General features: G+C 48.3%; 1 long non-coding RNA gene across 2 annotated transcripts in view; it reads left to right on the top strand.

Annotated features, from left to right (window-relative positions):
- Window positions 1–10142: 10142 nt before the first annotated feature.
- The window catches only part of LOC102386196, a 17837-nt gene continuing 347 nt past the window's right edge, over window positions 10143–27632 (top strand). The window contains exons 1-2 of one of the 2 annotated variants that reach the window (XR_324474.3): window positions 10143–10235; window positions 24229–24317. This is a non-coding gene — a long non-coding RNA (uncharacterized LOC102386196). Of the gene's footprint in view, window positions 10236–18563; window positions 18659–24228; window positions 24318–27632 lie in introns of those variants that run through there. The other variant, XR_324473.3, reaches the window with a different exon arrangement.

Below are 27632 nucleotides of genomic sequence, written 5' to 3'. Positions count from 1 at the left end.
GTGGAACTAGCAGAGCAACATGGTATTGGGTTGACCAGGTGCAGAGTGGACAATGGGAGCAGAGCAGTGAGACGGTGCTGGTAAGATAGGGCAGAGTTCTAATATTAGGGGATCCAGCCTGTTAGGGGTGATGGTGAACGAGCAGACAGCACACCAAGCCTGGGGGCTACAAACAAGAATGGAGGGGAAAGCAGTGACAGGGCCATGACAGGAGAGTGGAATAACACAGATGCCACCACCAAGGGTGTGATTGGCCAGATCAGTACAACAGGGCAGCACTGATGTGACAAAGCAGGGCCTGGACAGAAGGGGCTAGAGGGCAGGGCTGCATGGATAGTGAAAGAAAGTGCTGGCTGAAGGTGGGACACCAGCCTTGATCACCATCCCTTGTAAACCTGACAAGGGCAGGGAGCCTCCCCTCCCTCCTCTGTAGCGGCACCCGTGGCCTGCTTGGGTGCCTAGGAAATCTGGTCCCCTTCTGTCTCTCCGAAGGCTGCAGGGACTGAGCAGAGAATTGAACATTTGTTGTTTCTACAGTGTGAAAAAGCAGCATATGTCTTGAGTTTCCACAGTGTGGGGAGTAGCGCTGGGAGGCAGAGCACTTGCCGGGTGCTGTGTGTCAACGGAAAAGCACACAGCCCGCAGAGCAAAGGGACACAGAGGGAAGCGCTGCAGGGGAAGGAGGAAATAAATATACAGGAGAGGCTCCTGCTGCTGCTGGCCCAAAGCCAGCCTCTCAGTGAGTGTCCCCCGCTTCTGCATGTTTGACCGCCAGGGGGGCAGCTGGCAGCCCAGGTAAGGTGGTGATGGGTGCACTGGTGATGACGAGCAGCCAGTGACTGGTAGACTCCAGCCTCTGCCATCCCCTGCCCACACCATCTCCCTCAGAGGGCGAGGAGCCAGTTCTGTAAGCCCTTGCTGCCTTTTCTGAACAGAGAGGGAGAAGTTTGTTCCATGATAACACAGCTTGTCTCAAACTGTTCCTGTTGCCATCCAGAGATACAAGGCAATTCCCTTTCCCCTGGACATAAAGGAGGTAGTCTCTGAGCCAACACCTGAGGCCAGCAAGTTACTGCTCTGGTCCTAGTGGATGAACAGCAGAACCTAAAAGAAGACAAAGAGTACAGGCACCGCATACATCTCTGGCCTTGCACTAGCTGGATGAAGCCAGAAAGATGCCCTGAAACCTGTCATCTAACTTATTTCTCCTCATTTTTCCCTGCTTCGCTTCCTTAGCAAGGGTCACAGAAAACCCAGCCTCCATCAAAACACAGAGCACCTTTCCTTGGTCGTGGAGACCTCAGTGTCTTCTACAGATGTGGGATGGACTTGCTTGTCTAACTTACCCCCTCACCGCTCCCCGCTCTGCTGCCTGGGGAGAGCTGGGCCAGGAGTATTGAGCGCACTGTGTATTCGGCCATTTTAGCTTGTGTCTCAGTCCAAGGAACAGTCATAAACAGATGGCGGTTTCCTCACATTTACTTGTTATTCGTCTAATTATTTCACAAATATTGTTTACCAGCTTCTGGAAATCCAAATTTTGAGCTGTGTTGCTTGGTTGCAGTTGGTCACGTGGCATTCTTGCCCTGATTGGCTGAGCACAGCCCTAGAAATCATTAGGTGTGCAGGGCACGTGCTTGAGAATGGCCTTCAGAAACTGCTTGTTGCCAACCTCTGTGTGAGTTAAAGTCCTCTTCCAGGCTTCGCTATTTAGAAAGGGTGCACTGTCCAGCAGGGAGGGCCCAGGGCTATGAATGGGAGAGGTGGGCTTAATTTTGGTTCTGCTGGTGGGGGCCTGAACAAATCACTTCCTCCGTTGTGTTTCAGCTTCTCCAAGTTCAGGCACATGTTCAGCCTGCTGGGTGGTGTTTGCAGCATTCACCTGGCTCTGGGATTTGATGCCCCATTGATTTATCCAGAATGCCCACTGGAAGAAATGGACCAACTTCCAATATCCCAGAAGAAAACCTCTACAGCAGAGGCAAGCAGTGAGCTCAGGAGCAGGAGGGGAAGGTGGGCAGGAAGCCATAACTATGAGCAACCTTCCCCTGAGTCTGATGGGGGTGGCTAGACAGGCCATCCTGCTGTCTATCGCACAAAGCATCAGCAGTCCTAGGAGGAAAGTTAGTGGGTGCCCAGGGTGATGTTCATTGGTGTGGGCAGGTGTCCAGGAACACCTGCTTGTGAGAGCCAAGCATGGCCGCCACGTCCCGGGGGAGGCAGCAACAGTGCACAGCGCCACATTTCCATCTGAATGCGGCATTATTCCGCCTGATTGGCCAGAGCTGCTTGGGATTGTTCTGTGACCCTGCCACTCACAGCTCGCTGTTTAGAAACAGAAATCCCAGCCGCTTAATTCCATGCACAATGGGGGAGGGAGATTAGGCAGTTCAAACACAAACAGATGAGCCCAGATTCTCCTTTTAATCAAAGAATCTTTACTCCACTTAATTGCGTTGTATGTGTTTATTCAGCTGTATACCACCCCCTCCACCCTCCCCTGCACAGAAGCACCCCTTCCGTTGCCAGCTTTCTGATGACACCTGCTGGGAGGGCAGGTGTGGGGACCCACAGGCTCCCCCTCCACTGCTACTCACGTTGTCTGATAGAGCTCTCCAAATTCCCAGCCTAGGGGGCTTCCAGACCCTCCCCATTAACTGCAGCACTATCTCCTGGAGAGCTGGCAGCTTTCACGGGGCCACTTCCCTACTCTGGAATTCCATATCCCTTCCATTGATGCCAACTGTTTTATATACATTATGCTCAGGTATAGGTAACCACTGTGCAGGTTCACTGCCATTGCAGTGCATTATGGCCACAGAAATCTAAGGGACTGCACCCTACTGCAGCAGTGTTATACTGAGATTTCAGGAATTTCCACTGAAATTGGGTGAGATAGGATGATGTGAAGCTGATGTAGGAGGGATGTATCAGGTTTCAAGCCTAGATGAAGCCTCATGGCCAGACCCTCAGCTGTTGTAGCACCACTGAAAGCCAGTACAAACTCATCAAATCATAGAAAATTAGGGCTGGGAAGGACCTCAGGAGACATCTAGCCCAACCCCCTGCTCAAAGCAGGACCACCCCAACTAGATCACTCCAGCCAAGGCTTTGTCTAGCTGGGTTTTAAAAACTTCCAAGGATGGAGATTCCACAGTCTCTCTGGGTAAGCTGTTCCAGTGTTTTACACCCTCCTAGTAAAAAGTTTTTTTAATATCTAACCTAAATTTCCCTTGCTGCAACTTGAAACCATTGCTCCTTGTTCTGTCATCTGTCACCAGTGAGAACAATCCAGCTCCACCCTCTTTGGAACCACCCTGCAGGTAGTTGAAGACTGCTATCAAATCCCCTCTTGGTCTTTTCTTCTCCAGACTAAATAAGTTCAGTTCCCTCAGCCTCTCCTCATAAGTCATTTGCCCCAGCCCCCTAACAATTTTTGTTGCTATCCACTGGACTCTCTCCAATTTGTCCACATCCTTTTTGTAGTAGGGAGCCCATAACTGGACACAGTACTCCAGATGTGGCCTCACCAGTGCTGAATAGAGGTGGGTAATCACTTTCCTTGATCTGCTGGCAACATACCTACAAATGCAGCCCAGTATGCCATTAGCCTTCTTTGCAACAAGGGCACACTGTTGGCTCATATTCAGCTTATTGTCCACTGTAACCCCCAAGTCCTTTTCTGCAGAGCTGCTGCCCAGCCAGTCAGCCTCTAGCCTGTATCGGTGCATGGGATTGCTCTGTCCTAAGTGCAGGACTTTGCACTTGTACTTATTGAACCTCATGAAATTTCTTTTGGTCCAATCCTCCAATTTGTCTAGATCTCTCTGAATCCTAACCATACCCCCCAACATATTTACTACTCCCCCAACCTTGGTGTTGGCCACAAACTTGCTGAGGGTGCACTCTATGCCATCTTCCAGGTTGTTGATGAAGATATTAAACAAAACTGGCACCAGGACCAATCCCTGGGGCACTCCAGTTGATACCGACTGCCAACTAGACATTGAGCCATTGACTACTACCCACTAAGCCCGATGATCCAGCCAGTTTTCTATCTACCTTACAGTCCATTCATCCAGCCCATACTTCCTTAGCTTGCCTGGAAGAATGTAGTGGGAGATTGTATCAAAAGCCTTGCTAAAGTCAAGATATACCACATCCACTGGTCTCCCCGCATACACGGAGGCAGTCATCTAATCATAGAAGGCAATCAGGTTGGTCAGGCATGACTTGCCCTTGGTGAATCCATGCTGACTCTTCCTAATCACCTTCTCCTCCTCCAAGTGCTTAGAAACGGATTCCTTAAGGACCTACTCCATGACTTTTCCAGTGACTGAGGTGAGGCTGACCAATCTGTAGTTCCTTGGATCCTCCTTTTTCCCTTTCTTAAATATGGACACAGTATTTGCCCTTTTCCAGTTGTCTGGGACCTCTCCCAACTGCCATGAGTTTTTGAAAGATGATAGCCAATAGCTCTGCAATCACGTTGGCCAACTCCTCTGGGTGCATCCTGTCCAGCCCCGTGGATTTGTATATGTCCAGCATTTTTTAAATAGTCCTTAACCTGTTCTTTTGCCACAGTTGGCTGCTGACCTCCTCCCCAAACTGTGCTGCCAGCCAGGCGCAGTAGTCTGGGACCTGAACTACAAGTGAAAAAGGCATTGAGTACTTCAGCCTTTTCTGTATCCTCTGTCACTAGGTTTCCTCCCCTATTCAGTAAGGCACCCACACTTTCTCTGATCCTCCTCTTGTTGCTGATATACTTGTAGAAACCCTTCTTGTTACCCTTCATGTCCCTTGCTAGCTGCAACTCCAGTTGTGCTTTGGCGCTCCTGATTTTATCCCTGCATGCCAGAGCAGTAATCTGATATTTCTCCCTAGTTGTTTGTCCAACTTTCCACTTCTTGTAAGCTTCCTTTTTATGTTTTAGCTCACTGAACTGCCCCCCTGCTAATCCAAGCTGGTCTTCTGCCATATTTGCTAGTCTTACTGCACATCGGGATGGCTTTTTCCTGCACTCTCAGTAAGGCTTCTTTAAAGTACAGCCAGCTCTCCTGAACTCCTCTCCCCCTCAGACTGGCTTCCCAGGGGATGCTGCCCATGAGTTCCCTGAGAGAGTCGAAGTCTGTTTTTCTGAAGTCCAGTGTCCTTACTCTGCTGCCCTCCTTCCTTTCTTTTTTCAGGATCCTGAACTCAATCATCTCGTGGTCACTGCTGCCCAAGTTAACATCCACTATTACATTCCCCACCAATTCTTCCCTGTTTGTAAGCAGAAGGTCAAGAAGAGCACGGCCCGTAGTTGGCCACTCCAGCACTTGCACCAGGAAGTGGTCCCCAATACTCTCCAAAAACTTCCTGGATTGCCTGTGCACTGCTGTATTGCCCTCCCAGCAGATGTTAGGGTGATTGAAGTCCCCCATGAAAACCAGGGCCTGTGATCTGGAAATCTCCCGCTAGCTTCCTGGTCTGGTGGTCTATAGCAGACCCCCACCACAACATCACCCTTGTTGCTCTCCCCTCTGACCCTAACACAGAGGATTTCAACAGGCCTGTCTCCAGTTTCATACTGGAGCTTTGAACAATCATATGGCTTTTTTACATAAAGTGCAACTCCTCCTCTTCTCCCCTGCCTGCCCTTCCTGAACAGTTTGTACCCGTCCATGACAGTGCTCCAGCCATGCAAGCTCCCATCATGTCTCTGTTATTCCAATCACATCATAGGTCTGTGACTGTGCAAGGACTTCCAGTTCTTCCTGCTTGTTTCCCAGGCTCCATGCACTAGGGTCTGGTGCCTGGCTTCTCTTCCGCTTCCTTTTCCCCTTCCTCCTTTTGCTCTCAGGAAACTGTCTGCAAACTGCTTCCCCTGTTTGCTGCCCCTGTTTGCTCCAGAATGGCTCGCACTGCTCCAGTTAGGGAAGAACCATCCCTCTTGCATGCTCTTCATTTCCACAGCAGCCAGCCATTGGCAATTGTGCTGGAGGAAGCTGATCACACCCCAGATGCTCCCTTAAAACAGTACAGAGGCCAGTGGAAGCTGTATGGTAAATCTCCTAAAGGATTGCTCTTGGCTCCACTGTATTGTTCTAGGGCAAGACTCCAGCTCCTGACCTTGACTTACCTTCTGACTTGGGTTCCTAGCCTGACACAGACTTTCAGAGTATGATTGGGGTCCACTGTAAAGTTCTGTGACCGCTGAGGAGCACCTCCTGCCCCACTCCTGAGTGCATTTGAACAACTATTTCTTGTCCTTGTAGTGGCAGTTAACTAACCTGCTGTGACTGAACTCAGCCTCATGAGACCATGTGCCTAAGGGAATCTAAGGAGGTGTGACTTGCACACCAATGGACCAGGAGAACGGAGTGGTACAAGTGGTACAGGTAGATATAAAAAGCTGTAAGTTAAAGGAGATGCCACCTTGTGTTAACGTTCACCTTCTTTCAGCTCTTGGGGTTTCCTCATTACACCAGATTAGATCTTCTGCATGTTGTGAGAGTGTATGTGGAGCCTTGTTTTACACCTGCTCCAAATTTGGCCCTCTGCCTCTTGTTTCCCAACTGAGAAGTGGAGATAGTGACCCCTCCCTTGCAGAAGCATTGCGAGGGATGGCTTGTTAATGTTCATAGAGGGGTGTTATCATCCAACAGAAAGAGTGAGCAGTTTGTGGAGCTCTTCAAGCACATACAGAATGGCGTAATACTAGTATGAGTCACTAATGCCTCCAGTAGGATGAGGTATTCAGAAAACAGTGCTTCAAGTGAACTGCTGCTGCTTGTAGTAGTCTCAATAAAATTCGGACAGGCCAGAACTGGAATCCCAGAGAACTGTCCACAACAAGCTATATTAAATCAGGCCAAACTTCTGGGGCAGACAGACCCTGCGTGTTGTCTTAGGGGAAGGCTGGCTTTGTGGCTAAGGCTTGGTATGATGGCTCAGACGACCAGGTTTTGCTTCCTTGCTTGGTACGAACTCCCTATGTGACCTTGGGTGAGTCACCCGGGGCCAAGTGCACAAAGGAACCCTGACACCTACTGGGAGGTGCCAGAGACCCATTGACTTTCACTGGGATTTAGTTCCTGATCTGAGTAGGTGCCTTCTTGCTGGGTAGCTTGCTGCATCTGTAGGAACCTAAACCTTTGTAGATCTGGCCCTTTTTACCACTGAACATCAGTTAAGATGAGTACAATGATGTTTCCTCTGTCTCTTTTTAGCCTAGACTGTGAGCTCTGCAAGGCAGACTGTCTCTCACTATGTATAGACACAGAGCCCGGCACAGAGGGGCCCTTGCAACTGGGGTCTTCAAGGATGACTATAATAATCTCAAGTTTGGGCACACAGATACTAAGACAATGGGCACCTCAGGGGTGGCATCGCTGACCAGAAGCAGGTGGAGGATTAGATGGCCAGAAGGCAGCTTCTCGGGTCCCTGCCAGGTACTGGCTTGTTGCAGGAGATCGAAGGCAGGAGTTGCCTGGCACTGGAATTCAGAGTGTAAAAGAGAGTTGAGGCAAGGAAGGCGGGGGGTTTCCTGAAGCTGGCTGGGCTGGGATGATTGATGGTGATCGGAAACTGCTGCTCAGGAGGTGAAAGTGTTGAGGGGAGAGGCAGCGCGAGGCCTGGGCAATCCGTAGCACTGGAAGGAAAGGTATTTACCACCTACTGGGCTGCGAGTGGTGTGTGCCACCCCCGGGGGGGAATACAATCGAAAGGGAGGCCTGGAAACCCAGCTCCCTAAGCGTAGCCGGCAGTAGATCTGTGGGGCCAGCTCACAGATCTCTGACAGCTTGGGGGAGGGGAGCGGGAGGGGAGCGCGGCTCTGCAGTGCTGCCCGGTGGGGTCTGGAGATTTCAGGCTGAGGGGGAGGGGGGCGCAGAGAGTTTTACTTCTGCATTTGGTGACTAGACAGGAGGTCGCTCGGGGATAGGTGTAGCTGGCTTCCAACAGAAGAGTGCTTTATTACACTTCCCGAGGGACTGCTCCCACCATGCTGAGGGCTGTGTGTGTCAAGCAGGAAGGGATAGTCTGACAGGCTTTCAGAGCTTGTCCCACAACAACCAGGGCCTGAGTCTCAGCCATTCTGCTCCTGTGGCTTGGGGCAGGGAGGCAAAGGTGGCCTGAAGTCTCTCCACATCTGCCCAGCCACTGGTGCAAATAAAAGCTGCCTCCGTGTTGTGCCGGTACAGGACCTGAGAAGTAGAGAGAGTACCCACAATGCAGTGCTCCTTAACTATGTCCCTACCTCCTACCCTGGGAACAAGAGCTGTTGCTGAGGAGCTGTGGGTGAGAGAGGTCTGGTGACAGAAGGACAGCGAAGGACACTACTAATGTGTGTGACATTGGGCACTCAGGGAATCAGCTGGTGCCATCCCTGAAATATATTTCTAGGTAACAACCATCGTCAACTCACTGTGACGTGCACAAGAGCAAGCAAAGGGGATGCAGCAACAGCTCCAGCTCCTGTAAAACACCTTGCAGACGCAATCTGGACCTGTTAATGAGGGTGCAGCAAGCAGCGATCAGGAAGGCAGCGGGGGTGGCAGAGGACATGACAGTAATGAAATCTGCAGGACGCAGTCATCAGACGGAGGAGCTCAGCGCCTGCACCTGGCCTGTGGGCATGTGCCAAATGCCAGCGAGAGGCAATGGTGCAGTGTCGGCTAGGGAAGAGCAGGGGGAGAGTACCCCATTGAGGGAGTCCCACCCAGTGGCAGTGCCCTTCTGGGTACTTCCCTCCCCTGTGCCTCACGTCCATGCAGACAACAGCAGGCTACCCAAGTTTCCAGCCACCTAGGACTGAATTTCACTCAGGCGAGTAGCAAGGAAACTAGCCCTGCTGCCACCTGTAATGTCTGAGAGAAGGAAAGACATGCTGGAACCAGAGCAATTAACTTGTTTTTAATCACATCGGACCATATGTTGCTCATTTAGTCTGCAGTCTGAGACAGAGAGAGGGAGACAGCACAGTTGTGTATGAGTGTCTATACCAGTGTCTGAGAAAGCAGAGCCCTGTGTGTATGTGTGGGGAGGCAGAGCACAGAGGTGGGTGTACCTAGACTAAGCTCTTTGGGGAGTGCTGCCTGTGTCTGTACAGCACCTGGCACAACAGGGTGCTGGTACATGGCACTCCCTGGCACTGCTGCAATGCAGATAAAGGAGTGCATGTCTGAAACGTGCTTAATTAGCACCTCGCCCATCCCTCTCTGAACTGCTGGGGAGACCAGCTCAAACCCAGTGACCATCCAAGATGCTCCAGCTCTTTGCACAGCATGATTGTGACAGCAGGCCACCTCACGGTAGCAAGCCATGCAGGGCAAAGGCAGACTCTTGCCAAACACAGACTCAGCAACTACAGAGTAGGGAGGACACAAAGTACAGGGTGAACCCGGAGAGAGACAACTTTGCAGCTGACGTAGCAGAGGAAGGACTGAAAGGCAATCCCGCTGCTCTGGTGCCTGAACCATGAGGGTGTGCAAAGAGGAGAATTCATCAGACCACCAGGAAACATAACAGGGTTTTATTAAAATGCTGTAAGGGAAAAAAGGAAGACGACGGAGAGATGGCCCAGAGGCTGCATGCCACCCAGTAGCTTGTCCCTGATCAGGAAGGGTTGCCAGTCACAAACAGACATGGGCTCCAACCCCAAAGATGGTGTAAGGCCCTATTGCCTCCAACTAGGCCCCTGGGTATCTGTCCATCTTGTGCCTAGGCCAGCCTCCTGCAACTTATCTGGGTCAGGATGTCTCATGAAATTGAACTGAATTGTAGCTGGTGTGAGTACACACACACACACACACACACACACTTGGGTGCCTGAGACTATACAGTGGTGTCTGTGGGAGGTACCTTTAAACTGCAGTCTGAGGGGGAATGTATACCTCCCTGAACTAGCTTTAATCTAACTAGTCTGAGTGCCAATAGTTGCCAGAAGGGCTCTATACTGGCCGTGCTCACAGTGCACAAAGCAGATTGAGGGTATGTGAGGGATGTAACTGAAACACATTGCAATGTGGGTAGCATCTGCATCTCAGGCCTAGAGAAGCACAGCAACCCAGGAACTGTTATAACACACACCAAGTGCTACAGATCTGGGGAGGCTTAAAGCCACATTTGCCTTCTGCCCTCCATCCATTCTGGAAGACCAGGAGCAGAGCGAGTGAGCATCAGGTCCCCAGTGTTTTCCAGAGAAGTGCTGGCAGCCTGAGCACCAGCCCCAACATAGGTACCCAGGATGCCAGGTGGGTATAAGCAAAGCAGCCTGTGCTGAGTTCAGTGCTGCTCATACTCACTCTTTGTTGCCATTGCTACCTGAACAAGCTAGATTAACATTAGCTTGGTTGTGCACACCCATGCTACAATCACACCTCCTGATTGCAGAGTTGGTGTATCCTTGGTGCAAACACATCTGTGCATCAGTAAAGGGGCGGGGGGTGTCTAAGTGTATAGCAGTGTGTGTGTATGTGCGTGCATGTGCGTGTGTATGAAGGTACATGTGCCCAGAAAAGTTTAAAAAGTTGTGTGTCTTCCTGAGTGTTGTGTCTAAGGGCATGCATACACTGCAGTCTCAGAAGTGACCGCAGCATAATGTAGGCACACTGAAGTTAGTTTTAAATTAGCAGCTTTGGGTACCTGGTAGCACCTGGGCCATTGCAGCATGGAGCTTGGCATGGGGTAATTTACCTTGTTAATTTACCTTATAGCAGTGGTTCTTAATCTTTTCAGACTTGAGGCACCCCTCATTAGACTCAAGGCACCCCTCAGAAAATGCCAGCTCTTAGTTTTCACTTGTTTTTGATTATGGAAAAATACTAGAGGAATTGCTTATTTGCAAAGAACTCAGAAGCCACAGCAGGTCAGAACATTTTTAACACGATGGATTCCTATTTGAAATATATGGGTTTACCTTGTGAATCGTGTTTGCATCCCAAACGGTGCTAACATTGTGTGGCACCCCCAGCATCCCTAAAGGCTATCAAGGCATTCTAGGGTGCCATGGCACCTGGGTTGAGAATCACTGGCTTATCAGCTTACATTGCCTGTTTTTTGTATATGTAGATAAATACAGTGTGTTACTGTTTGGAGAAATGTATGTGGTTGCATATATACAAGTGAAGAGATGCGTATGTATTTTTTTCCATCTTCTGTTTCATCTGTGCTCTGGGGAAGGGGCTAGATGAACTGGAATGACCAATAGGCAACAGGTAAAAAACTGGATCTCAGTTATACTGGCGTGTCTGCATTGAAATGACCGGGGGCTGCATGGAAGTTAGGGAAATGGGTCCAACATCTGTAATTCCTGTCCATCTAAACACTCCACCCTGGAGCAGCACAGAGCATGTGCAGAGGTCTGCATATAGGTTGCAGAGGATGGAGGGGGATATGGGATCAAATGGAGTCCAACAACCGGACGAAAAAAATAAACTGGTTTAAAAATGCCTGACTTTGAAGTTATGTAAATGAAAGTCAGCAGCAGCAAACGGAGCATGTCGGCAAAGGGTTTTTTTCTTTCCTCCTTCCTCCTGTTAAAATTGGGTTGCAATTCATTAATAAAGGAACAGTTGTACTGAATAAAGCTCCCTTACTTAAATCAGGACAGAGCCATGTAATTAACCCAGCTCCAGCTTGATTTGATGAAAAAGCAAATGCTTTTCTGTTTTGGTGCCTTCGCTGAAAAGCCCAACGTGTTCACCTTCCCTCTGAGGGAATTGATTTGAGCTTCTTATTTAAAAATGAAGCTTGCAGCACCACAGAGTGGGTTCATGTATATATATAAAAGCTGTTATGATGATATTTTATTCATACCCCTCTCCCCTTCCCTTTGCTCTGGAAATTCCAGGAGCTCCCAGCAGCCTCTGCAGGCAGCTCGAGGAGAAAAGCAAGAATCCCCTTTTAAAAATAAATTACACATGCAAGTCACATTAGTTCAAGCCAAATGATGAGCCGGATCCCCCCAGCTGGTGTAAATTAGTATAGCTTTCATCCAAACCGATAGGGCAATGACACACTATACCAGCTCAGAAGCTGGTCCCGAGTGTGACTTTTTCCCCCCCTTTTCCTTTCTCTCTAATGAACGTCAGTGTCTCCATTTGTAGAAAGTGGTTCTACAACATTCCAGGAAAGCAAAAAAATTAAGAGACTGGGCTGGAGCCTGAGCTGGAGTGAACTGGTGTGGCACTGGGGACGTCAGTGGAATGACTGATTTACGTCAGTGGAAGATCCAGCCTTTTCAGGCTAATTGGAACTGCTACCAAAATGCAAACCTTAATGCATTTGACTATGCTTATAGGCTCTGTGAGCCAGGCCCCGGCTCTTGCCAGGGTCAGGAGGGATTCAATGCTTCTGGAGGGGGAGGGTCAATGGACAGCAAACCTCAGAAGGGTATTTTGGGAACTATGCCCTGAGGACAGCTTGTCACTCAGTAGGTTTTTGAGGTGTCAACCCCACAGCACTGAGCCTCAGACTTTATAACTCATCCTGGGCATGTCATGCAGCCTCAGTTTGCTCTCTGTAAAATGGAGGCAATGATTCTGGCTTTTCTAATTGCACTGTAAGTTCTGTGAGGCAGAGCCTGTTTCCTGCCATTGGCACATACAGTACCTTGTACCTGCTCTCAGATAGAGTTTTTAACTGTTATTGGAATGCAAAAAGCAAATAATAGGAAGAGACTGAAGGGTGGTACAAACACCCAAATCCTCCTGCATGACAACCTATGAAGGTTCAATATCTGCCGGTAACAGACACAGCCTCTTACTCTCCTTTGGACTGATATCTGATCATCCAGGGAGAGAAATCAATCTCTCCCTCTATCTCAACGTGTCAACTTTAGTATATTATTATTTTTAGTAGCAAATTTAATCCAGCTAATAGCTTTTCTGCCTGAGCACTGGCTGGGGATGAGAGGGAGCGGCCCAGTTGTGTTTCAGTATCTTAAGTGCAGTAATCCCCGCGTCTGGATTCCTGTCTCGCACCTTTAATGTGTTTTTAATTTCAGCGCATGGCTTTTATTTCTTTTTTAACAAACTGTTTATTCTATATTTAGCAAATCTTAACACATTATGATGCATTAATAACTCATAATTGTCTGTCGCTGAGCCAGATGCAGCAGGGTTTGGCCTTATGGGAGATACTTGCAAATCATGTTAGGCAAGAAAGTCAAAACCAGTGGCAGGAAAGGGAAAGCATTTCCTCTGCACATGGGGTAGAGCAAAGGTGTTAAACCTACCTGACCCTTTGGGTTGGATCTGGACTGTAGGGCTCCTGGAGAGGAGAATTCAGATCTAGACATGGTGACAGTGAGAGGGGACATCAGTGAGCTGCAAGAGTTAACACAGCTGTCACACACCCTCCACCACAAGGGTGGGCAATTATTTGGGCCCACGGGCCACATAGGGAGTTTTGCTGAGCTGTCGCAGGCCAGGTCAGCACCACTCCCTCCAGGGCAACAACTCACCAAAACTCCCGACATGAGATGGAGCTGCAGGTGGGCAGGGAGCAGTGTTCAGGAGTAGGACAGGTGGGTGAGGCTCAGAGCAGAACAGTGATCTGCTGCTTGCACACCCCTGCAATGGGCACAGGCTCCATGAGCAGGGGCGTGCAGGGAGTGGTTCATGGCTCGGCCCTGAGACCCAGCCTCATCCTGGCACCACCCCAAGATCCTGGCCCCATCCTGCTCACCTGCCCATGCAGGTCCCAGCCAGTCTCCATGGAGACCTGCACTGTAATCACCCCAAGATCCCGGGGTCTCCCTGGCTCTGCCTGCCTGTCTCACTTCTGGACATAGGTCTCTGCTGGCCTGCGGTCCTATACCAGCCGCCTAGCTGAGTGTCCTACCTGTGCAGGTCCCACCCCTGGTGGTGGGTGCAGGGCAGACAGGCCAGGGTGCCTGGGCACAGGGTCTGGGGCAGTCAGTGGCAGCCAGAAGGAGCCACCACCACCAAGAAATGGAGTCTGGCTGCCGTGCTTCCCCAGCCCTGCTGCATGCCTGGGGTGGTGGGACTGGCAGCACGCGCCCCAGGGTCCGGCCCCTCTAGAAGCCCTGTGGGCCAGATTACGTGGCTTTGGGGGTCGGTCTATGGGCCAGATGTTTGACACCTCTGGAGCAGAGAAAAAGACCTGTGGTCCTGTCAGACTATCTCTGCACTGCTGTGGTACTGTTGATTCCAGGGTAGTGTCAGGATGACTGGGGACTTGGCTCTGATGCAGTGGAGCTGCAGCAGTGATCTCCACCAGGTGGTCCTGCCCAAATTTTCCTGAAGGTTTCGGAATACCCACTTCTTGTCTTGATTTTTTGCTTCCATAGACCTACAGCTGGAGGAAGATGGCAGCTCATGAGACTGACCTCTTCTCTGTATTCACAGGATAAATAGCACAAGCTTATTATGCCCCTTCCTGCCAACCCTGCCTTGGTGGGACTACCTGCGGAAGAGAGAGCCATACTTGGCCACAGCAGCCCAACAAGAATCTGCCTGACTGGGGGTGGGGCACAATTCATTTGCTGAATTTGTGTTGTGTGGCCACTTGCAATTCTTTCTAGTGTAGTTTCACCCACAGTGGGCTAGGCCCTGCCTTCACTTCTCACTCCAGATGCCCACAGGAAGATGCAGTCTCTATCCTGAAATATTTAGAATCTCAGCACTTTCTCCTCCGTTGCAAACTGGACAGAATCCATCAAACTCATTTCATATGGGCAACCAGATGGCACCAATTTTTGGTCACTGTTCCGACCTAGACTGGAGTGAAAAAAGCACCCTGACATCACCACATGCTGCATACCAATCCAGCCTAATTTTTGCTATTAATCTCCAAACAGAAGACATTTTTAAAAAGAAATACAGCAGCTCTTTCATTGATCTGACATTTTCTGAGAACTGTTCATTGACGAATGGAAAATAAATTGTAGGGAACAATCTTGTCTTGGCTGGTGATGGGAAAGGGGGCGGGTGACTGGTTGGTCCTTTTCAATCAATACTGTCTGTGCTGATTTTATAATCTTTTTCTGTAATGGGGAGCACTTGGACAAGTTGCAGGGCATTCATACAAGATGCTTCCTATCCATGACATTGCCTCAGATCTCTGTATTACTGGTGATGTTGCTGCTGTGCCTATATTCAGACTGTTTTCAATGAATTGGTTTCTACTTGGTATAAAAATAGCTGGCATGTAGAATGAGAGGGTGAACTAAACAGCTTGCTACTTTTCTTACTGACACAGATTTACAGCTGTTACAGATGTGTCACAACCTGCGGCTAGCTTAAACTGCTGCCTCTTTCTGAAGCCTTCTCTCCAGGTCACTAAAATCTGACTCTTCCAACAAGCTTCTAAGCTTTTTCCACCTTAGCACAGATCTTAAAAACTGTACATATGGAGCACAGCCAAATTCTGAACCCAGGAGTCGACAGCGCTCTCCCAAAAGTCACTGGATGTTGTAACAGAGGGCTGAGAGAGGACATCGGAGTTCAGACCAGCAACTTTCCCAGGACACAGCAGCAAACAAATAGCTTTTGAGTGAGCAGCAGGTTTGCTATGTTATCTGCTTCGGAGAAGTGATTGCTCATGTTGAAAAATACGCCAGTCCAAACTTCTACCCTTGCCAGTTTATCTACCTGCAGCATGCTCTTCCAGGCAAAGTCCTCAAGTGACCTCCAAATGGGCCAACTCTTTAGCCTTGCTAATGAGGCTTCAAAAAGGTTATCCTAAGTATCTAGGTAAGCAAGAATTATCACCAAAAATTACTTTATGAGTGATTCTGTGCCCCCATAGCCAAAACACTCTAACTTCTGTCTGACTTCAGACTAACAGAGCTAACCACCTCTTTCCCCTTTTTTCAGTTATGTATGAACTTATGTTGGAAGCCACTGCCCAATGCAAAAGACCACATGATAGAATGGATTAGAAACTAACCATGTAGGCTGAGGGGTTTCTTTGGTAGCAGCTGCATTTGTTTCTCTGTGTATTGGAGCCAGGAAGGTAACAAAAAGTGACCAGAAGGCAAGAGATGCAGTCTTGGTTAAGTTCCTGCAAGCAAGCGGAGATACTGAGCTCTTTGAGGAATAGGGTCTGCTGGAGGAGCAGACTTAGAAGATGAGAGCAAGCAAAAAGCTTATGGTTTTTCAGACAAACAGGACTTTTTCTATGTTCCTTGTAAATAAACAGGCCTGAGCCAAAGGAGTACATGACTCCTAGTATCAGTTTCTGCTGTTGGAAAGAGTCTGGCATAGTCCTGACTATTGCCAGATTGTTCAGGACAAAAGAGGTGACACTACATAATTCTCCCCTTTCATCCCTGTGTTTTCTTAATGCAGTATGGCTACAGTGTTTTATTTTAATGGCATACAGGTGTCAATGGTTTATTAAATGAACCTTTTATGCTTGGTCTGCAAAGTGTCCTGCAATCCTTTCCTGTGAATGCATTGGGGAGGGGAGTAGGACCGGGAGGAGAGTCAAGGAATGATAGATTTACTTAGAGGAAACTGAAGGCAGAAAGATGTGGGGGGGACTTGCTCAACATCACACACTGAACATTTTGACAGAACAAGGAACTAAAAGTCTGTCATCTGGGTCCCAAGGTGGGGATTTAACCACATGATTCTTCTCCCAGTCAGTCCTACCTCACTGCCTCATGGTAGCTTTTGCCATGTTCCTATTCTTTTCTGGGTTTTCTTTTCTCTCCAAAGTAATTTTTAGCTAATTATCATTGAGTATTTGCTTAATTATCTTAATGAAATAATGAGTGTAACTCTGTTCAATCACGTAGTTATAACATGTAATTATCTATTTAGAATCCGTGGCATTGTAAAACATCTTTATTGAGTTCCATGGAACAGGGGCACATGCCATGAAGAGCTGGGAAAAGCACTTGCCCAGGAGATGCCATTCAGTCCCTCTGGCATTGCTAAGGCTATTTCCCCCCAAGTAGCACAAAGCAGTAGGACGCTGGTGTCCTTTCTCAATGTGCAACAGTGCTGAGCTGTCAGAATGGCCAGGGTGATCCTGAGGAACAGAAGCCAGAAAGAGCACCTGACAAGAGACCATCGTGATGTCTAGAATATATTAGATGTACATGGTGCTCCTGGATCAGAGCTGGTGGGCTGATGGCACAGGGAAGTGCCTGAAATAGGGAAAACTCTTAGCTGTGCACCAGCCTCCCATGTACTGTATTGTGTTTGATTTGAAGGGACCATGGGGAGGGCTGGAGAAGGATGGTACCCAAGCCACAAATCCCAGGTATTTGGAATTGTGATTCAGGACCAAAAAATCCTGAGATTGGCTGAAAATAATGCATCTTGGGATTCTTTTTCTTTGACCCTTGGAAAGTGAGCTCATAAGGTAGAGTGACTTATATTTTTCATGCCATCCCTGCAACCCAGCAGTCTAGACATGACTATTTTAAGAAATAAAATCCAAACAGTCATGTGACAACACTGGTTCCTCTCTGCTGCTTGGAAAGGTGTATCCTCTTCTCCTCCCTGATGGATGGTTCCTTGCTCATGAGTAGCCTGCACCATCCAGCTGCTCCAGCATCAGGGCTTTCCCAGGCAGCACTGAGGCTGGCCTTGGGACAGGTGGCTGTGCAGCCTGCTCTGTTCTCTGACCCTTCCCTTGGCCTCATTGCTCTGGCTGCTTAATGAGCACAGGGAACCCAAGAGTGATCAAGCAGGATCTGGGCTTATACTCCTACATTTCAGCCTCTTCCCCCAAAGCTGCATGGCTTTCCAAGCAGGCAGAAGAGGGAAGCAGGGCTCATTTGTCTGAGATTAGGAGACATTATAAAGCATCTGAAATAAACAGACAGATCAGAGTCCCCCGGGGAGCAGGAGCTTTACCCAGTCATTTTCTTTTCCAGCACTTGTGTAATTATTTCACAATCCTCCTGGCTGCTTAGAGACATCAGACTTGTTCTTTATTTAATCTCCCTATATTTTTTCTCCAGTTCAGTCTCACTCCCACAGAACAGCCACTCTGCTCCACCCAGCTGCTTTTCCCCAACTCTCATGGCCAGCAAGCCCCGCATCCTGTCATCTCCTCTCTCCCACAGCTACCATTGTTTTAGCTCCAAGTGGATGAGGGCAGGTTCCCACAGATCTGGTGGTTTTCTGGAGATGGGCTGTGGTCGGGACACCTGCTCTGAGTCTGAGTTGCGGGGAAGTTTGGATTTGGGTCAGACTCTGGTCTGCCCTTGCATGATTAATGCCTATGTGAAAGAAATAGATGGGGAGAAAGACTTCTCTTGTATCATATGTCTATAATGCACCTAGCACAGTTGGACACTTTGCGATTAACGATAATTATCTCTAATGCTTTTAAACAGTTCACTCTAGACTGGATGCATTTGTGTTTATTTTAATCAGTTCACAAGAATTCTCTAGTTCAAGTAAAGTTTGCATAGTTCTCCTGCAGAGATGACAAACTCTGCCAGCTTCTTTCAGCACAGTTTATACATTCTTCACTTGCCTCCTGCAGGCTTTGTAAGCTCCAGCCAGTTCTGCACCTGCAGAGGCTCTAAGCTCCACCCACTTCTCCCCCTGCAGATAAACTCTGCAACTCCCCTGTAGCTGTATAGCCTCCAGAGGTGTTCCAGGACTTCTTTATGTGGGCTCCTTCTGCTGGTGTATTCTGGAGGAAAAACTGACTCAGTGTAGATGCAAATGCAATACCCAAGATGGTAAGTCACTCATGCTACATTTATTTTCAACAAAATTTATAGATTTCTCATGATCTGAATCTATATTTTGCTTCCTTGAATGCATATATTGTGAGGTGGTGTCCTATAGCCACCCCTTGTTTAGAGGTCCTCGGAGGACGGTGGAAGGAAGCATGAATGCAGGAACACCATCATCTTTCTAACCTGAAATCTGGATTGGAAAAGCCAATGTGAGTCTGGAAAACACTGGTAGCAGATTCCCCACACCCTTGGGATCTGGGGCTAGATCCCAGTTTCATAATAGCTTTCTGAGCTTAAGGCTGATAATGATAAACTACATGTCAGGATTGAAAATATAATTATCCCTGTCCAGAAAAAGACCAAACTAGGCTGTTTTAGCCTTGGGCAGACTCCAGAGCAGTTGAACACCAATATCTGAAGGAAGTGGCTGTGATCTGATTATGTCTTAGCAGGGAGTTTTTTTTAGTTAGGAGAATAAGTGTTTGCTTCTTCCTAATACAAAAAGAGGACAAAAACAAGTGCATTTATTATCAAATGGTAGTCCATTGTTACTGCAAGTCTGCAATTAAGCTCTTGTGACTGACAATACTTTGCCATCTGGATACCTGGCCTGCAATTCTGGTTACATTTTAAATAAAAATGTGTGTATTAACATTACCTAGACGTTGTGCAGAGTCCAGGTGTGGATTGTAGGTGGGGGAAATTGGTGTAGTTGCGCCCCTCTTTGATTCCACCCTAAGTTTAAAACCAACTGCTTGGCAATAGCATCAACATTTCTGTTCAGGCAGCAGTGAGGGAGTTACTTGACTTGATGGCTCATTGTAATCTACTTGATTCCTTCTAAATTCTTAGTCCCATTGGGGTTAACTAGACTTTCTCCTTTTTAATGATCTTGATGTTCCACTAATCAAGCTATCTTTTCTTCTGCAATTCTGCTGCTTGTTAGCTGCTCCTGGTAATGTAACTCCTATTTAACAGTTCTGCAGACTGTTTTTTAACTCTAGCTAAAAACATTAACTCCAGGTGTGGAAATGTTAATTCAGGTGAACATTAACTCAGATGTGGAAATAACTTTCGGTGAAGTATTAGGTGTGTTGTCAAGATGCTCAAGAAGGCTAGATTTTTTTTTTTTTTAACAAGTCTGGAAGAGATGTACATTTTAATTCTAATGACTACAGGACTAATGAAACAATATCTTTTGCTTATTTTTGCCTAGTTGTGTTTTTTTATGTGTGACATGATATAGGAAATTAATGCACATTTCAATAAAGTTATATATGTTTTTTGCTTCAATCTGAAAGTAAATGCTATAGCGAAAAATATGTGAGGACACACCACATCATCTGCATCCCCCTTCTCAAAATCCTAGATCTGCTTAGGCTAGAGTCCCCCACTGAGATTGGTGCTCTGTTGTGCTGGGTGCTGTACAGGTGCAGAGTGAAACTGCTTCTTGCCCAAAGTGCTTCAGTCCTAACAGATAAGTAGTGAAAGGGATTACAGTATCACAGGAAGCAGCCACGACTTACCACTGCTATTGGCCAGGTAGAATGCACCATGCCCATGTGTGCATAACTGTCTTGCTCTCTGGTGGCTGGGGAATATAAATTAGGAAGATCTCAAGTCCTCAGACTGCAGCTGCATCTACCAGTATTTTATTTCGTTCATGTCAGTATTCCACCAGTCCAAGGGTACTAGACTGCTTGACAGGATACAGGATGATCATGGTGGGAGTGACCACCCCCCATAGTTGGCATAGATGTTATGAGGGAGCACCTACAAAGGTTAAATATCTACAAGTCAGCAGGACCAGATGAACTACACCTGAGGGTGCTAAAAGAACTGTCTGATGTCATTGTGCGACTGATGGCAAAGTTATTTGAAGACTCGTGGCACTTGGGAGAGTTCCCAGAAAATTGGAAAAAGCCCAGCCTGGTGCCTATTTTTAAGAAAGAAATAAAGGAGGACCCAGAAAATTACAGGCTAATCAGTTTGACCTCAATCTCTGGTAAAATCCTGGAGAAAATGATCAAAGAGGCCCTTACAGACAGGCTAGCAAAAGGCAGTATTCTGAAGGATAGCCAACATGGCTTCATTACGGGAAGATCATGCCAGACTGACAGCATTTCCTTCTATGCTCAGGTTACTCACCACCTGAATGGGGGAAATGAGATCCACGTCATATACCAGGACTTCAAAAAGTCCTTTGACCTGGTCTCCCATGAAGTCCCCATGAAAAAATTGGGAAAAATGTGGCCTCAACTATTTTATGGTCCAGTAGCTAGGTAATTGGCTCTGTGGTAGGACCCAGAGAGTATTGATTGACGGAACTGAGTCATCCTGGCAGAGGATGTCCCTCAGGGTTCAGTACTCAGACCACTGCTTTTCAACATGTTCATCAACTATTTGGATTCGGGTATTAAAAGTGAACTAGCACAGTTTGCTGACAACACTAAACTATGGGGGAGTGTGGTCACGCTTGAAGACAGGTTGGCAATACAGGCTGACCTGGATAGGCTTGTGAGATGGGTGGACCTCAGCCAGATGTCGTTTAATATGGAGAAATGTAAAGTTCTCCAGCTGGGGAGAAATAATCCATGACACACTTACAGGCTTGGCAGTGCTCTGCTTGTCAGCACCACATCTGAATGAGATCTGGGTGCCATGATAGACAACGTGAGCCACCAATGCGATGCTGTAGCTGGCAGAGCTAATCAAACACTGGCATGCATCTACCGAGGTATCTTGAGCAAGATGTAATCCTCCTTTTGCAGCTGGAGTTCTGCATCCAGTTCTGGGTGCCGCACTTCAGGAAGGATGTGGAGAAGCTCGAGAGAGTTCAGAGGGCCACACACATGATTAGAGGCCTAGAGACCAGGTCATATGAGGAGAGGCTGAAAGATTTGGGACTGGTCAGCCTGGAGAAAAGAAGACTCAGACAAGACTTGGTGCCAGCCTATAAGTATATCAGGGCCCGGGGGAGCATCTGTTCACCAAGGCCCCCCAGAGGGACAAGAAATAATGGGCACAGGCTGATTGAGGATCGCTTCAGGCTAGACATAAGGAAAAACTTCTTTACAAGTTGAATACCGAGGGTTTAGAACAAGTTGCCCCACAGAAGTGGTACAGTCACCCACCCTGTTGATCTTCAGAAAGTGTCTTGACACCCACCTTGCTGGGGTCATCTGATCCCAGCAGTCTTTCCTGCCCAAGTGCAGAGGGGCTGGACCCAATCTGTAAGGACCCTTCCAGCCCTTAGCAGCTATGACATTTGGTCATTCCTATTTCTAATTTCTGGACTATAACTGGGTAGGTAGAATCCAACTCATCTGCAAGTGGAAGAACACTGAGGAGACTTGGGGAGACAGCATTAAGTGTTGTGCCAGGAAAACAAAGGTTAGTTGGTGGCTACAGTATAAATCCAGCTGGATTAGAATCTGCTCAAAGAAAACCCACTGGGTCCGTTGTGATCAGCTGATAGGTCTTCATGAGATGCCAGGTAGGATAATTTTTTAATAGCTCTTCTGGGACCAAGAAGACCTGGAGGAATTTTTAATGCCGTTTTTGTTTGTTTTGCCAAACCACATGACCTCCTGCCAAAAATTGTTTGAATGAAGATGTTGATTCTAGTAAAACAATTTTCCCAGAAATGTATTTATATATTGATTTATATATGATGTATATATTTCTTTTATATTTAAAAGAAATACTGAAAGGAACAAGAGGACAGCTCTTCCTAGGAGCCTGCATCTCATTGACTTTCATTGGAACTTGGCATTCTACATTCTTCACCCCTTGGGAAAAAAAATCTTACTTGCCATCAATACCATAATAATCTGTGTTTCTACATACACTGGTGGAATAGGTTTTAAAAAAAAAAGACTTTCTTTTTGGAGTCCCTGTGTCTGGGTATGTAAAATGTCTCAGTTCCTGGATGACAGGACAAAATTTTCTGAAGGGTTTACCACCATAATCCATCCACCTACACAGCAAATGGCCTTGAACTCCTGTGAAACCCTGGCCATAGCAGAACATTCATCTCCACAAAGAAATATTATAAGATGTCTTTCTTGAAATAACCTTGGGCTGGGCCATCTTTTTCCCTCTCAGGCAAGGAGTCTTTACAGCCTTTTTTCCACTGAAGGAAAAGAAAAGTAGCATTTTTTTTACTGAAGGTTCCCCAAGATAAATTTCATTGACGGGCCATGATTTATTGTTCAGCAAAATAAATAACCACTGATTGCTGAAAACATGCTTAATGTACTGCATCTGTCTGGGACAGTTAATCTTCACACCTACTGCCTGGTGAGGTCTCTCCGTATACATGCCCATAAATCACTTCAATGCCCTGGGAAAGCACAACCTGCACTGGCCGAAGCAGTGCTCACACTGGGGCCACAGTGCTGTTTTACTCCCTTCATGCCAATAGCAAGGGCTGAAAGCCATCAGGTTTCTTTGCTATCACAGGACATGAAGAGGGCAATACTGCTTGAGGCACGTAGCTTCCCCCTACCCTTTGCAGGATTGTTTCCAAGAGCAGGTTTGACAGTGCAGATTTCCATTAAGCAACAAGAGTCCTGAGAACCCAGTGATGGCAACAGAAAGATTCCCCTGACCTCAGTGGACCTTGGATTAAGTTCTCAGGGCACCACTTCCTTCAGGAGATATTGCATAATCCAGTTTACCTGCAGGAGGTGGTCAAGTGTAAGAACCCAATAGCAGAGGTGCCTAGACTTCTTGAGGGGCCAAGCAACCACTTGTTACGAAATCAAAGGCATTCTTCTTCATTCATATGACATTTTTAGGATTACAACATTCATAGATTAAAATCTAAATTTGATAACCATTTAAGTGCTTCTGGGGTAGCTGCATGGATTGATTTTTTTAGATCGCCATTAAATGAACTGATTGGGCAATGATGCAACATTGTGAATGATCTGAGAAATCACACCACATTCACAATCCGGACTCTCTTTGATTCTGCATTTATGGGGTAGGTGTCAACATTTTCCATGAAAAGTCCAGATGCGATTCAGGGAGGACCAGATCTTTCTCAGTAGGTCAAATCCTGGCTGGAGGATTGTAGGGTCACTGATGATATATTTCTGCGGCAGGCTGGTATTTGCCCAGGCTTTCCTCCATTGTTCTTCAGTGCTCTTTTTATCATCATAAAGCTTCTTGATGTATTTCCAGAAGGTTCAAATATAGAAAACCCTTCTGGTGGTGGCGTGGTGATTGTCCTTATTGATGGAGAGGTTTGGGTTACTGATGGCCTTATGGTATTCCCTCACACATGGGGATTAATGTTCACTAGGACTAGAAGACTTGGCAATGGCGTACTTTTTAGTGTTCCTGATATAATCTGCATAGCTGCATCTGACTGTGTATCAACAATCTTTGTGTTCACACTTTTGTTCCAGACTGCGGAGAAATATTCTGATGCAGAGAAAACAAGTGCTAGAATGGCTTTTCAAAGCATGGTTGCATTTGCTCCCTATGTTGTTCCATCCAGTTTATGGACAAGGTTAACTCATGCTTTCATTTTTTTTTTTTTTTTTAACAATGTTTTGTAGATGTTCACAAAAGATGAGGCTCCAACTGAGTTACACCGAGGTATTCTGGGAACTTCTCATGCTTAACCTCTTCTTCACAGATAGTGATGGTGAGTTTCCGGTTGGCGTGGGAGTTATTTAGATAAAATGATGTGATGACAGTTTTCCTTGGATTTGGGTGGAGTTTCCAACACATGAAATATTCTTCAAGTAACTGGAGGTCTTCACAAATATTTGTCTGGACTTCAGCTTGAGTCCGTTCTTGAGTGGCAAGTGCCAAGTCATCGGCATAGCCAAATTTCTGGCTGGTGGTGACAGGAAGATCACTTAGGAAGAAGATGACACCCTTCTTTTGGTCTAACTGTTACATGCTAAAGCACAACTCCGTGTCATCAACTCAACAACTGAACACCTGTAAAGGGCCTCCCAATCAGGATTACAACATCAAAGACCATGGGCATTAATAGGACCCAATCCTGTGCAGACAGATATCGTAGGAGTTTTGCCATTGACTTGAATGGAAGCAGAATTGAATCCATTTTTGGGAGACAACATTAGGCCTACTGCAGCAATCCTCTTTCTGCAGGGCTGCAGCTCCATGTAGCCTTCATGCGTGCTTTGGGAGCAACACGGGCTGGGACCTTATACCCAGGAGGCCATGCAATGACCAGTCACGTGAGAGAGCTAAGTGGGGTGCACCTGGCCTGCAGCCCACATCAGGGTCACTCTGGGGATACACAAGCTCTCTGTAAAATATAAATAGGTGGGTGGTAGCCTTTATAGCAGGTATTTTTAAGCCCTGTTAGCCTTGATAGCATGATGTTGCTCTAGCTCTGGAAGCTGGTGGATTGCTCTGTCCTAGAAGTCAGTAAAACCAAACCTTGCTTAAGTCAAAGTAACAGTTGCCTTGCATATATATCTATAAAGCTGGCTGGGCTTCCCACAAGCACTGCCTTGTGAAGGAAGGAGATTCAGTGGGATGTGGAAGCAAGCACAAGTTGATGCAAATTCAGCCCTGGTTTTGCCTGCTCAGTTGGGTGCAGCACTCTGAGTTGCACTTTGCTAGGTGCTAGATGGAGAGGCCTAGAAAAGTGTTTCCTCCTACTCCCTACAGTCCTGATGGGAGCAAGTAATGACAGCTTCTTCCACACTGTCCTACTAGTGTCCCTCCTCTCTGACTGGAGCAAACATCTCCACGAATGAGGAGGGGAGCTCAGTCTCTGTGTGCCACTTAGTCCTTGGCTTCCTGGCTGAGGCTGCTGACAAGGGTGTGGCTGAAGTGTGGATCTGCCTGGGATACTGTGGGGTATTCACCCCGACCAACCACAGACCGTGGATCATGGGCGCACCCTGGTTCTACGAGACCCTGAACTAGTGCCGCAGTTTGTACAGCCTGCAGAACGCAGGCCCAACAACTGTGAGAAACCACAGGAAGATCCAGGAGATGGTGAGACTAAGGGACACCACATTGCCCATGGACCTGCTCCTGGGCGACGCGTGCCAGGCCATGTGGGAGTGCAACCACCACAAGGATTTGCGAAAAGATCACAAGGACCTGAACTGGCTCATAGCCCACCAAGCTTTACTAGTGAGGGCCCGCAGACATAGAGAGGGGCAGTTGGGAAGAAACCAGCTACCCGTGGCCCAACTGCCATGGGGCCACTGAGACAATCGGTTGCCTCCTCTGGCTCTGCACCTGTGCCAAGGAAGTATGGAAAAGGGTGAAGCGGCTCTGCGAAGTGGTGACCAGCGTAAGCTGGCTAACCAGAGAAACGGCACTATATGGGCACCTCGCCAAACACCGGGGGGCCCGTCACCCCGCTTCGACCAGTTTGCATCTTGTGTCGGGAGTGCCCCTGTGGAAGGCTCCCCCTGGACGCTAGCCCAGGGGCTGGCAGGAAGCACAGGGCCAGGAAACAGCAGTCTCCTGGTGGGGGCAGGGAGATTCCTTCTTGTCCCTGGGAGCTTCCTGCTGCTGGGGCAGGCTCCAGTGGTGGAGCCCAGGCCATGACAATGTCCCCCTGCCCTGGCAGTGGACAACTCCTGGCCCTGGCTCCATGATCAGGGGCAGGGGGCTGGGGAAGAGCTGCTGGGGAGGGGCAGGTCCCAGCCCCCTGGCAGGATCCACTGATGAGACAGCTAGCAGTGAGGCCCCAGCTAGGTGGGGATTCCCCGCTCAGCTGAGGGTGGCTGGAGCTATCCCACTGTTGGTGGGGCAGCTAGCAGTGAGCTCCCAGCTGGGCAGGAATTCGTCACTCAGCCAGGGGCTTGCTGCTAGCTGCCCAACTGGTGGATTGGGGAATGGGACCTGCCCCTCCCACACAGCTCTGTCCAAGCCTCATGCCTCAATCACCCGATCAAGCATGGGGATGGTAAAGAGCTGCGGGGCTAGGACCTGCCCCAGACCAGGACAATTCCTAGCCAGCCCAGGGCTGTGCGTGGAAGTCTGCACATGCAGCCTGGAGCTGGCTGGGACCTGCCCCAAAACAGAACAGTTCCTAGCCAGCTCCAGCCTGCACATACAGACTTTCCTGTGCAGCCCAGGGCTGGCCAGGAACTATCCTGGTCCGGGGCAGGTCCCAGCCAGCTCCAGGCTGAGCAGGGAACTCTCCTTGTGCAGGGAGTTCCCAGCCCTGGCTCTGTGATTGGAGTGGGGGCTGGGAGATTGTCCTGGGCCAAGCTCCACCATCAGAGCTCACGCTGGCAGCAGGCAGCTCCCAGGGGTAAGCAACAATGTCCCCCTGCCCTGGCAGAGGGGAGCTCCTGGCCCTGGCTCCACGATCAGGACATGGGGTTGGGACCTGCACCTCCCCCGTAGCTCTTTCCCAGTGCTCTGCCCCTGATCATGGTCAGAAGCTCCCTGCTGCCAGGGCAGGGGTACATTGTCCCAGCCTGGGCTCCACCATCGGAGCCTGCCCCAGCAGCAGGCAGCTCCTTTGGGCAGGGAGCAATCTCTCAACCCTCACTCCAATCATGGAGCCAGGGCCAGGAGCTCCCTGCTGCTGGGGCAGGGGGACATTGTTCCAGCCTGGGTTGCACCATCAGAGCCTGCCCTGGCAGCAGGCAGCTCCTGGGGGCAGGAAGCAATCTCTTGCCCCCTGCTGCCCAGCTGACCAGGAGCAAATTTACTCCTGGTTATGGCTGTCTACATATGCCTTACTGCACATTACCCACTCCACAGTTAACTTGCTACCTGCAAATGCACTGCACAGTAAGCATCTGCACATGTAGACGATGATGCTTACTGTGCAGTAAGTTGGTCTACTGTGCAGTAAAGTGTCTTGTGTAGACACGCCAAGTGTGATTACAGAATGGTGCAGCCCTTTTTTTTTTAAAGACTATTTCTTGCTGGGTTGTTATTACAGAGAGGCCTTGTATTGGATGTGGGCCATAAGGGGAAACTTGACTGTGAGGGTGGTCACTAG

The sequence above is a fragment of the Alligator sinensis genome, unplaced genomic scaffold, assembly GCF_000455745.1.
Source record: "Alligator sinensis unplaced genomic scaffold, ASM45574v1 scaffold610_1, whole genome shotgun sequence".
In the NCBI taxonomy this organism is placed as follows: Eukaryota; Metazoa; Chordata; order Crocodylia; family Alligatoridae; genus Alligator; species Alligator sinensis.
The sequence above is the reverse complement of the archived record's forward strand: the minus strand, read 5'-3'. Positions and strand labels throughout refer to the sequence as shown.